Source organism: Myxocyprinus asiaticus, chromosome 42, assembly GCF_019703515.2.
Source record: "Myxocyprinus asiaticus isolate MX2 ecotype Aquarium Trade chromosome 42, UBuf_Myxa_2, whole genome shotgun sequence".
Taxonomy (NCBI): Eukaryota; Metazoa; Chordata; class Actinopteri; order Cypriniformes; family Catostomidae; genus Myxocyprinus; species Myxocyprinus asiaticus.
The window spans coordinates 23,961,807-23,975,281 of NC_059385.1; the positions used below are offsets into that span (position 1 = coordinate 23,961,807).

Genomic DNA, 13,475 nt, shown 5'->3' on the forward strand with positions numbered 1-13,475 from the left:
CCGGAGACATAACGTTTTAATTGCAATTCGCAATAAACTAATTCTGCTGGGGACTTCAAGCAACAGTTGTCAGTTTTAAGGCACACCATGTTCTATTCTCTTCTTTTCCCCCTTCAACATCCCTTTCCATTTTTCTTTGTTTTTTTTTTTTTTTACCCAACCCTCCCTTTAAAAAAAAAAAAAAAAAAAGGGTTACCATGGTAACTGTTGCCAAGCAACAAAGCAGTCAAACGCTCCTAATCCTGGGCTGTTGACAATGAGCTGTGACCAGGAAAGGAGGGTTGGGGTTTTTACATGGCGCTTGGCAACCAGAGAGAGAAAGGGTTGAAGTGGCAGCAAACGTGTGCTTGTGGAGTAGGATAGCATGAGGAACTGCATTGCACAAGTCCATTAAATCTCTGATGCAGCTGGCTGGGAGAAGATGGAGAGAGACTGAAGATCTGGGTCATGGGATGGATGCTTGGGCAATAAGGAAGGATATTTGCCTTTGACAAAGTTCAATCATGGAGAACTTTTATCATCTCACCTTATACATGAGAGCACAAATGGACAAATTGCAGCCACTGAGCTACATTTATTATTTTGGACCAGAAAGCACCATATCTGTGGTCTAAACAGTCAGTCCATATCCAAAGACTTGTGCCAACTGCCAACGATAGGGTTTAACATTACATCTGCACAATACACTTTGGGATTATGTGGGGTGTCAGAATTGATGACCAATTGAAGCACAAGCACAAAGTGTGATACTATTCCCCATCACAAAGAACCTCCTCCTTTCTACAGGAAGAAGAATTACATTAATTTGTGCCTTTAAACTATTAAGTATTAACAACATGCCTAAGTTATGACTTGTTAAAGTGTGCTAAGTCAGCACATAATGTGGTGCTTGCTAATGCAAACCCAATACACAACAGTGTATCCACTTTTTCAGCTGTATTTTTTCTCCATACATTTTTCCCATAGGCTTTTTATAAAATCCTTCATAAAAGACTTCTTAGCCATGAACAAAACCAACCAGCTCCAAGGTAAATCACAACATTATAAACATTGATTTGAAGGGAAAAAGTATTTGAAGATCGGACAGAAAAATACAAAATGTGTACTGTGTACTTTTTTCATGAGGGAATAAACTACAATCCCATAAAGCATTGTGAATAATGGAAACGAATTAAAAATAATAGAAATATATAAAACTATTGTTGTAATGTTGTTGATTATAAGAGTAGAATCAATATATTTAAAGTATACAGCAAAATATTCAGATATATACAAATATATAAGTAGTTTGTGAGTGTAGGGAGACCAACTTGATTGTGGTATTTACAGGGCATCATGGGAGTGGGCGGTCACTGCAGAGCTCATTTGGCAGGCTTTGTTGTCTGTGATTCTCTGATTGGTGGAGCTTTCTCTGCTGGAACATGGGTAATGTAGTTCTTAACCAGGAATTCCGCTATTAAACACAACTTTTTAAAAACAACGTTAAAACAACACAGACTGATGGCTTCAACAGAAACACATACCATCAATTAAAACTGCGGAGCCCATGGTAGATCTGTCTGTAAAGAATTATAAGTTAAAGTAAAAAAATTATTTGCCTATGGAAAAAATGAATTGGATTTTTACTTACGGAACTAGACTGTTGCACTCTATTGCTGATGTTTGCTTACGCTAACCCTAAATTTAAAACTTTAACATGTTACTTGCCCTGCATTATTTGTACTACACACATAAATACATGCTACGTCAAATCATGTGGCTTGTTGAAGAGATGTGTGTTAGTACTTTTCTAAGCAGCCAGACTTACACAGTAGATGTTGACATACAAGACTTCATAGACTTGCACTGAAGACGGGACCTGAGCCGTATCTCGGGACTAGAATATCATAGAGGGGTTGGGCTCTTTCGACTTGGGCTAGTAAGCAACCATCTCGCAACCACCCAGAGTATTATAGCAACCACCTAGCAATACCCTAGTAATCACTCAGAACCAGTGCTTGAAGTGGAAGAAACAAAGTGCAGGTACTCTTCCTGTTAGTATTAAATGAGAAATTGTTTAATTAAATTTTTTTGGTAAATGATACTCGGAGAGCGCTTTTGTTCACAACATATTTTTATTCAAAAATAAATAATTAAATTTGGGGATTACTATACGGCAGGGCTTTCTTCATGGGCTAGATTATCCAGATGGGGGCCAAACATTTTTCCATATTTTTCTTACCTAAGACTTTCATTGTAACTAAAATAGTAACATGAAAAACAAAACACTGTTAATAATGTATGTTTGTTTACATTAAAATAGTCAGGGGTATTTAATTGAGATTTTTTCAGGTCTGGCCATAAATTCCTTTTTAAGGTCTGGCTAAAGAACAAAATTGACCTAGCACCCTCAAATAATCAATAGGTTTCGACTAACTTTACTTTGAAAATAAAATCATACAGGTAGGGTTATTGTTAATGAAAACAGAGGAAAAACATTTAGATCTGCTAAAGTCTGTATATCTTTGACAATATTAACCCACATAAGAATACAATGGCAATCTAAAGTAGAACTGTCTTCTTAGATAAACAAAAATAGAAAAAATGCAATGCCTGTTGTTCCCTTTTCTCTATTATCCTCCCATTCAGGAGGGGAAAATGAGCCTTTCCTTGTCCTGTACATAACAGTATGGTGATTTTTATGCAGGAGACAGATATTTATGCAGATAATCATTGGTAAGTGGAGAACAAACTGATGTGATGTTGAGGATTGTTAATGTTGACACATCTGATTACAGAACCAAACACAATCAGGATATATCCATGTATGCAGGCTTAATGACGCTTCACGTTATCACTTTTAAGGAGCATGACTGACCCAGAACAGATGAGACATGACCGTTTAACACTTGAAGAATGGAGAATAAAAGCAAACGTTTATGTGTATTTTCTTTAAAGGTTCGGTTTTCATCATCGATTTATCTTTTGTTGAAAAAGTTTGTGCATATGAGCTGACATCACTTCTGTAACAGCTGTGAAGTATTTTTTAAGTCTATAGTTTTGACTGCACCTGCTAGACGCGGTAAAATGTGCTCATCTAAAAGTTGCTGGTACATGTTTTAAAAAACAGCGTAACTGAACTAAACCCAGACAAGCTTTTAAACACGTGCGCTACGGTCCGGAACTGGACCACAGATTGTTTCTGATGACCGCTGATGCTGTTGCACATGCCGCTGAGTGTTGTTAAACTCACCGTTGAGTTTTGTGCAGAGAGCGGTCGGATGTTTAGACTGTGACGCAATTTTATAAAACTCCGTCAGAAGGTCAGATAAATTGACGAGCCGTATTCAAATCATCCACTGTATTACATGAAATAAATAAATTACATCAGACCAGTAGACTCTGAGAAGTGGTGGTACGCAAGAAAAACTGCCAGTACTAAATTAGAGAAGTGCAGTTACTGCATAACGGTGAGTACCCGCCCATTTCAAGCACTGCTTAGAACACCTTAGCAACCCCCCACAACTCATTAGCATCCTGGCTGGTTCTAAAATTATTACTGTACTTTAGCGACATGGTATGTGCAGCCTCTGGCAATAATGTTGAGGGATGCCAAGGGAGCTAGACAGACATTTTCACGTCTTCCAATTACTGATAAATGTGGATGCCAGTGAAAACATCCATAGCATACAGGCGGCTTAGCCTACCTGCATTCAATGAAGCATTGAAGTTAGCCATATTAGCCACATCATCTGCGATTTTTGCATTGAAAATAGTGTTCTTTTAGAAGGCTACTTTGTAACAATGATTAAATTGACTCATATTCAATGTTAATCTTGCCATCAGAATTACTGACAAAAAAGCTCTTTGACGAAGAGTTTTTTTCAATGATAACTAAGACAAGATGAGATGAAAAAGATGCATCATGACGATAATCAAATGGTTTAAGTTAAAACATACTGTTGACAAAAATGTTATGAGAAAAACATAAAGCTGCAAGATATTAACAATGCACTAACACTGTTTTTATTTATTTATTTTTGAAAGAAAGATAAATCTAAAAATAACTGATTCAAATAATCCAGTCATAATATGTTGGGGATTTCCCGCTTGAGCTGCATAAGCCAAATACCTGTGCAATTAACTTTACTAAAGCATTAATTAACTCACTCAAACACATCCTGTTTATATGAGAAAAATCATTTATATCCACAATATAAACATAATACTACAACTTTCATCTGCGCAGAAAATGTGAATGAATGAACATTTGAATTTGAACCAAGTTAGGCGCTAGTCAGAATGTGCAACTTGCATTTCCCTAAGAATGCCCTACATTTAACACAATATCCTAAACTGTGTAAATGTGAAGAATTCACAACAGAGTAACTTATAAAAAGTATCTAATACTTTAGTATATCCGCAATATGATATCTGTAGAAGGTTCCAGTAATAAGGAAGGAAGCGGGTAGCAGGGTGGCAGTCCAAGGTTTAATGGTTTTCAGCTTGACAACAGTTATTGCACTTTAGCTTCACAGCATAATATACTGCAGCTTCACAACTAAATACACTTCAGCTTCACAACTTAATATGCTTTAGCTTCACAATTAGGAGCTCAGGTTTTGGGACAGTTTTCACATGTTGTATCATATCTTACATTTTAAACATATTAAACTTTAAAATGTTTGATACATGTTTAAATAATTGTAAGTAGTTTATACATTTGTCTGTTAAAGTTTGATACATGTTTTTGTCATTTTGCACATGCTCATCAACTAAAATATGTAAAAAAAATAAAATAAAATAAAAAATATTTTTTAAATAAAAACTGTGTGAAAATTATCACTGCTCATCTTACAGGGATTCTGAATATATAATGTTCTTAAACAAAGGAAATAAAGAAAAGAAAGGTGTAATGTTTAACGCAGTCTTTGACCGCCTTAATCATCCAGTATTGAGAAACAAACTAAAACTTTCACACATTTTTTTTAAAATAAAAAAACTCTAGTAATTTGTACAATAATTTTATGAAAAAGAGCTGATATTTAGGAGTGCCACTTTAAGTTAATAATACAACTAATCTTTATGTAATGTTCTTATCTTTGACTAAAGGAAATGGAAACAGGTTGGGAGGGGGCAGGATAAAGAATGAAGACGATTGTGAGGCGTAAATCGTAGCAATTACGAGCAGGTACGGTGTAAATGTACTTTACAGCTCTCCCTTATTGCTGCTGGGGCTATTAGAAGACTAGACAAGAGTAATTTCACTTCACTTTTATTGTCACACAACCACATACACAAGTGCAATAGTGGGTGAAAGTCTTGGGTGCAGTTCTGAGCAACATAGCAGTCATGACAGTGATGAGACATATACCAATTTACAATAAACATCAGATTTACACAACACAATTTGCACATCTAATATACACATAATTACACACAACACAATATACAAATAATAATATACAATATACAGTATACAATACACACAATATAGAATACACATTATACAATAAAAAAAAAAAGTATATATAGTATATATAGAATGTACAGTAGGTTGTATTGTACTATATTGACATTCAGGCTGTCGGTTGATAGTCAGTTGCCAGTGTGTTCTTAAGAGAGAATATAATTTAAGACAGTCCTGTGTGAGATAATAAGATTAATAAAGTGCAGTGCTGATGTATATTGATCGTGAGAGATCAAGAGTTCAAAAGTCTGATTGCTTGGGGGAAGAAGCTATCATGAAGCCGGCTGGTGCGGGTCCTGATGCTGCGTTACCGCCTGCCTGATGATAGCGGTGAGAGCAGCCCATGGCTTGGGTGGCTGGAGTCTCTGATGATCCTCCGAGCTTTTTTCACACACCGCCTGGTATAGATGTCCTGGAGGGAGGGAAGCTCAACTCCGATGATGTGTCTGTAATTTCCACTGAGCTTCAATGAAATAGATTTTCTGGAGCGAGACGTCTCAATCCAACAATCCTTATTTACAGGAAACAAAGCATTAATACACTGTTAAACCTCCTCATTAATATTTAAGCCTAATGAAGGCTTGTGTCTGGAGTACACATGGAGAGGGCAGGCTTCAAGCTGCGCTTTGTGTCTCGGCTGGGGTACCCCTCCCTCTGGCTTCCTTCCTTCTTCCCTTCTCTCTTCTACCTCCATCTCTCTGACTCTTGACTCTGGAGAAAATCTTGGTCGGAAACAACCCGAGCTTCAACAAAGCACTTCCACCCAGTCCCCGGGCTGACAGATTGCTTAATGGACACCCTGAGACCTGCAGGGAGGTTTACCTAATGGTATGACCTGATTTTGGAAAGTCCAATTCAATGCCAGGCGCTTTCTGCAGGACTGTGCAGGATGCTTTCTGCATGCACCTCTAAAACATGAGTACACATTTAGGATATTTGCAAATCCCAACAGCTCACAGTCAACAGCCGGCCAGACGTTCCAGAAGTTTATCTGTGTTTCCAAGAGATCTTTTAATTGAAATAACCAAATGTGTGGGCACTAGTTTTTCAAAGATTAAACAGTTTCTCTTGGAATTTCTTTTTCTCACATTTGATGATATAATGACAAGTAACTGATGTTAGAATGTCAAGGAAGATTACTCACCCTACAAGATATCTCTGTCTATTATGTCACTTCCTGCACAGCACGTAATCTGCAACGCCAGTTGTGCTTTTGCCACAGTGGGACGTGTACCTGGATCTTTTGTTTGTCCTGGAAATACATTCCTGTCAACGAAAGTCCTAACCTTATTCTTAACTTACTCTAAAATTGGGAGAAAATGATTGGCTGATAAGAACGTTGTTGAAGCTCCAACCACTGCCAACACAAGGCTTTGATTAGGCAAAATTACTTGGCACCCTGCCAAACAAATCTGATGCAACAGCGGCAACGGAATATGATATCATGCTTTATGGCTTTTTTAATAAATAATAAATGACAAATTGCACATTCTAAATGTTAGAACATACCATCTACTCCATTTCTTGCAGCATTACAAACCACGCAGCACTGAAATTTATATTGAGCCAAGAGGTGATGTTTAAGGCTGAAACGCAAGTATGTGAACGCAGACTGCTCTAGCTCTGCAAGATTGATTTTGTGCGTTGTTGCATTCCAAAATGTTTTAGATCACAATTCATAATTCAGTGCAAGTAGGCATTGCATACTAAACGTTGTCATTAGGGCCGCTATAGTGGAGAAATGTGTGAACTGTGCGCTTCTACGGTGAGTTTGCTATTTTAATCAACTCCTCTCATGGCAGAGCAACAGTTTGAAGAGAATATTGCCAAGCAAGTAAAGTAAATATATTTATAGCAACTTACCAGAATAATAACATATCTGGTTTTATGACACAAACTTTTGAAGGTAAATATATCGCCCCCTTGAGTAAGTTTGTTACCTCTACAATAATGCCAGAATGCACGTTTAGCATGTTCAGCTGGACTTCGTGTTGGCTATGCATTGGCCGAGTGCTCACATCTGTGTACGTCTATTTGCGTAAAGTATGTTTCTTGCCTTAGATTCTCTAATGATTTTATTTGGTGTGGAGGAGGGCTTTTTCTTCTTTTTATTGACAGACAGTTGAGGGAGGACAGGAAATCAAAGTGAAAGAGAGAAAGTGGTAAGGGATGGGAACATGACACAGGCGGGACTAGATTACTGACTAGATTCTCGATTCTCGATTGGTAAAAAATCTTTTTTAGTGCATCAATTCTCAGGTCAGAATTTACCAAACTTTGCTCCACAGCACATGCTGTCGTTTCTGCTCTCCCATATTCGGTGTGTATGAATGAAAGTGAATGGAGCGCGAAGTCTAGTGTGACCACAACATAACCCTTAAATCTTGGACAAGGATGTTGATCCAGGAACACATTCAACTTGGTAACATTTTGGTCACCATTTAGGAAACACAACTGTTGGTGAAAGAGTGCAGAGAAGAAGACAAATTTCCACATTCCAAGTTTATTCCTTCATCATTTTCTAGTACTTTACAGATTTTAGTCCACTCTCTCCATTTCACTCACTCTCTTGTAGAAGATCTTGTGATTTGCTTAAAGCGCGATGATGTTTTGTGTAACCTTTTAAACAGCGGCCCAGTCTTCATATCAGATTCCTCACTCGGTCACAAGCTGCTCATCCCAACCACGTGCCTCCAGCCATTGGAGCTCATGCTGTATGGGGGGCAGTAAGAGTGTATATACACACACACACACACACACACAAAACCACTTACTGTAAATGCTGTATTGAAAATGCTTTTCATATACTTATTCAAACTCTGCATATTTACATATTTCAAAATTATGTAGTAGTACTTGCTATGGGAAGTAACACTATTACTATTGATCATGCTTAGGGTTTGGAATTTGAACAACTTAACTCTAACCCCTAACTCTAAGGATTGATCTTGGATGCTTAACTTATCCCAGATCATTGTACTACAGACATGAATGCATAAATCAAATCATGTGGCTTGCTGAGGAAAGGTGTGCTATTACTTGACGATTATATATTGAAGGACGGACTCAAGCCATCTCTAGCAGCCAGAATATCACAGAAACTGGGGGATAGGCTTTTTCAGAGTCTATTTAGCCCATTATTATTAAACTAAGTAAGTGTTAAGGGTCAGTGTTTAAACAAAGATTTTATAAGAACTGTAAGATTAATGACTAATGTCTTTGAAGTTCATCCTGGATTAACTGAGCGGGGTATGGCAGGAGGACAAGTCCGTGTGGGTGTATGCCCTAGAGTTTTTGACATTATCCTCGGGTCTGGGATCCAATCAGGCCTGCCTTATTGATCTTTAAGGCAGGTCTGACTGAACCCATTAAATCTTGTGTCCCAGATGGGTGTGAGGGTGGGAGTCTTCTAGAGGCTATCAGGCTAGGCATGAAATGGGATGAGTTCATCACAGCCTGTGCCTCGGAGGACTTCCAATCTTCACCCAAACCTGAGGATGATGGCACCCCCCACACGGAAGTGGATGCCACTCCTTCCACACCTCAGAAGAGGAGGAGGAGAAGGAAAAAGCCCTGCCCACCTGTTGAGCCCATTGCGGCTGACAGCATGGAGGCGGAGGAGCCCGCTGCTGTCCACCAGGAGGCGGAGGAGCCCGCTGCTGCCTGATGCTGTTGATGAGCCTGCCCAGTTCACTGTGGCCATCTACAAGCCTGCCCAGTTCCCTGTGGTCAGAGTCAGTCCAGTTTCCAGTGGCCACAGCACTGCTGGACCCACACCAACAACTCCTTTCTTTCCTGACCCCAGTCCAGCAGCTACCACCCAGTCCGCTGACCCCTGTCCAGTGGCTGCTGCCCAATCCTCTGACCCCTTTCCAGTGGCTGACGCCCAGTCTGCTGCCCTCTCTGTCCTTGCCACCCTCCTCTCCTCCTTCGTTCCCTCCCTAAAGCTCATCCTAGACCGCCGGACCCCGCCTCTGCCACGAGGCCTCCTCCCAGGCCGCCGGACCCCACCTCTACCCTGAGGCCTCCTCCCAGGCCACCAGACCCCGCCTCTGCCCCGAGGCCTCCTCCCAAGACCCCGCCCCTTTCCTCAAACTTCCTTCCTGGTTTCCCTCCCTTCCCTCCCCTTTTTTTGTTCTTTTTGTTCTGTGTTAGCACCTGTTCTGTTTGTCTTGTTTGATGTTTTATGTTCCCTTTTTCTGGGATGCGAGGAGGTGTCCCTTTGAGAGGGGACAGTGTCAGGATCCTGTCTCTTTGTCAGTCTGGGTATTTGTTGTGACAGGATCCTGACACTCTTGTTCTGTGTCTGTGTTTTATTTTGTCCCTGTGAGAGCACACAGCTTTGAGTTGTGGTTTCCCTGCCATGCGCTTTTCGGTTGGTCTTGTGGTTCATATTCGGAGCATGGGGTCTAGATCCTGACTCTCTTGTCTAGTTTGGTCTCGGTTTTGGTGTCAAAATCTGGACACTCATGCTCCTTGTCTTGTCTAGTTTGTGTTTGTGTTGAGCACATGGCTCAGGGTTTTTCTCCTGGCCATGTGCTCTATCTGTCTGTGTTTTTTGTCTCTGTGTGAGGGCACGGCATTGGGTTTGGTTCCTTTGCCGTGCACTCTTCTGTCTGTTTGGTGTTTCATGTCCGGGCATGGTGTCTGGATCCTGACCCTCCGGTCTAGTTTGGTTTCGGTTCTGGTGTCGGGATCCGGACACACATGCTCCATGTCTTGTCTTTCTCCCCACCCTCCCTCTCTGGTTGGTCCCTCGTGTTGGTTTGCCTGTTGTGGACGTCAGGAGGTGTCCATCAGGGGAGGGGTACTGTCACATTCTGGCCTGACTGTGCCTCCCCTGACTGTCTGTGTGTGCCATGTCTGTGTGTTTTTCCCTCTCGTTTCTCACAGGTGCTGCCCAGCAGCAATCAGCGTTGCTATAGCAATGCTGGTTGCATAGCTCATTTAACAGGTTTGCAGCACCTGTGTCCCTTTATTTTCTCCTTTATTTAAACTCTCCTCTGCCTCATGTTTCCTACTCGTTTGTCTTGTCAGTTTCCAGTGCCTGAAGATTCTATGGTTGGTTAGTTTCTTGTCCTTTTTCTGTTTCTGTTGGTTTAGTGCCTTGTGGCCAAATTTATGTTGATAATTTTTCTCCATTGTGAGACTTTTTTGTTTGTATCGTGTCTTTCTGTTAAATAAAACTTATTTTGCCTCCATCTCCAGCATTTGTGTCCTCATCTCATTGGTGATCGTGACCGGCAACCACTTAGCAACCACCCAGAACAGACTAGTAACTGCATAGCAACATATAAACTCCACTCAGAATGCCTTAGCAAATGAATAGCAATGCCTTGGCAACCATTCATAACACCCTAGCATCGTACTAACGTTTTGAATGTTCTTAGATAAGATCAAGAATGTATGGTGCATTGATTTCAGTTTACAACATAGGATTCACTAATTAGTCATTTAGCAGACACTTTTATCTGAAGGGACTATACACTTACTTTAGGGACAACTCCCTGTTTCTGATGACACTTTATGATGATAGATATAGTGAATTTACCCCATTAAATTCATATTTATTTTTCTTTTTCATATATTTCAATATTCATATTGTCTTGTGGACTTGGTAGTAAACACTTTAACCTCCTGTCATAGCTTTGAAATATTAAAAGGGATAGTTAACCCAAATATAAAAATTCTGCCATCATTTATTCACAACCCCTAACATTCAGCCTAAAATCTAGCTTTTGTATTCCATGGAAGAAAGTCATGCAGGGTTGAAACAATATGCGGTCGATAAGACAGAATATTTATTTTTGGGTGAACTAACCCTTTACAAACAGCATATTGTCAGGGATTAAACAGTATTACTTGAATGGGAGATTGTATCGTAAATAGCACAGCTGATGTTGCCAACAAAACGGTTCTGCTCATTTCACGGGTGTTATTTACATCCTGTCCTCTGCCTTTGTTTTATGGGCATTACCCTGGCAAACACAGCAAGGTAATTGAACATGGGCAGGTGACTAATTGAATTAGATTGGGAACTCAGCAGGTCCAGAGAAATTGAGGTTAATAACCTCAGTTAACCATATGATGCTTGTTGAAATTGAAATGAGTGAGTTGCATTAGTTTGTTAATTCTGTTCTGACTTGTTGCGTTATAGTCTTTTAAGTAATCATTTTAGGATTTCTTTGGAAAACTACATTTTGTTCATACTCATTTGGAAGCTCATCATTGAGATAATTTCATATAGAAGTTGTACATGTTTTAGCTAACTGAACATTTACTAATGATTGACCCATACTTAATATTTACAGAATGTCAGTTCTCTGGTCACCAAGTCATTCTAAATTTCGGATAAAGGATGTTAGGATATGCTTTACCTTCCAAATGATCAAATGTGACTAGCAATGAAAATGTTAGACGAAGAGTTTAATTGGAACAAATGTAATCTTTTTTGAATATGGCGTAGCTCTGTGGTTGTTAGGGTGTTTAGTATGGTGGCTAGGGCCCAAGTCAACAAAGTCTCCTAAGTCTCTATGGAGTTATGGCTCGGTACCCTCCTTAAATGAAAGTCTAGAAGAGTTTTTCTGCTGGTTTTATCATCTGCCAGATTGTTCAGACCCCTAACTTTCAAATGTGAACAATAGTAATAGTAATACTTGCCTTTCAGAGCATGTTATGAGTCTATTTTGTGTGTGAGTGTTTGGGGTAAGGAGTTAAAGCGTAGCTCTTTGTGTTACTTAAGACATCTGTCCTCTGTTGCCACAACAATAAATGGCACTGCAGTCGCGATGTGATGTCCTTACACGGGGTCATCTCCATAGACATTCAGCCCATCGTCTAGACCTGGAGTGTCTCCGTGAACTTAACGCGTTTCCCCTCTTTATTCTATTGAAGGTTAAAGGGCCACAAATTTCATCTCCAAAGGTCTTCCCCTCGAGTGACCCAGATCGCTTTGTTGTAGTCCCAGACGACACGCACACGGATCGCCCACAATCTGTTCACTGACCGTCTGATGCATATTACACAAAGAACTGGAAATCACTCTCTCGATCTTGCAAACTTTAATCTGATTAGTTGTTTTGGGATCATAGGTATCTTTTGTCTGCTTGGAAATAAAGTTACCGGATTTACACTATGGCCACCAGTGGCGGCTCCAGGATTTTAAGGGGGGGCTTAATGGTTCAGAGGGGGTGCTAATAAATTATTGGGGTAAATGTCAACAGACCTCCCGATTCGATGTTACAATGATATTTACTTGCAGATTCGATTTGTCTTGCGATTTTTAAAGTATTTTGATTCTGTAAGTATTGTGATTTGATATATTTAGTTGTGTTAACTCCTTTTTCTCAGAAAGAAATGTGTATTGAAGAACAGTTATGTCTGAAATAACATTTGTTTCACCATGTAATACAAAATTAGCAGGTAAATGGTTGGGATGTGCAGGCGGTTAAAAAGCATTCAGAGCCGCTGTCGGTTGATTATGATCTGATGGATGAACTCGCGCCTCGATTGGACTCATTTACTTAATAACACGGCAGCAATAATGAAAAGACATGCCGGTGTTATAGACGTTGCCATCTTTTAGTCACCGTCACTATGGTTACAGCTGTTAGAATACGGTTGTGACTTCAGTTGATTGTTCATACAGACAGCATTCGAACTGCTGCTGTAAGCTGTTGTATGAACAGGACATTTCAAGACTCATACATGCAAGTAAATACGGTTGTTGATCCTGAACACTGACTGTGTGAACATAGCCTATGAGCACTTTTGAGGATGAAATTATCAGTGGAATTGTGTTTTTTTTGTTTGAAGTCATCAAGTTTTGTTTTTGCTTTGTTTGAGGCACTTAATAGCAAGTAAACTCAACTTGGTAACATAGAATCACATTACTATACCTACATTATTGCAGAATCATTTGTACATGGCTCGTTACATATCGTGGCACTTTCCTGGTGAAATGAATACTACGACAGCAATGACTTTCATTCCCTTTCACACAAATCATTAGTAAAACAGCAGATTA

At 39.7% G+C, this 13,475-nt stretch overlaps 1 protein-coding gene across 3 annotated transcripts in view; it reads left to right on the plus strand.

Moving 5' to 3' along the window:
- The window catches only part of LOC127432767 (guanine nucleotide-binding protein G(z) subunit alpha-like), a 65,631-nt gene that overhangs the window by 48,018 nt on the left and 4,138 nt on the right, over positions 1-13,475 (plus strand). The gene's annotated exons all lie outside the window — the stretch shown is intronic.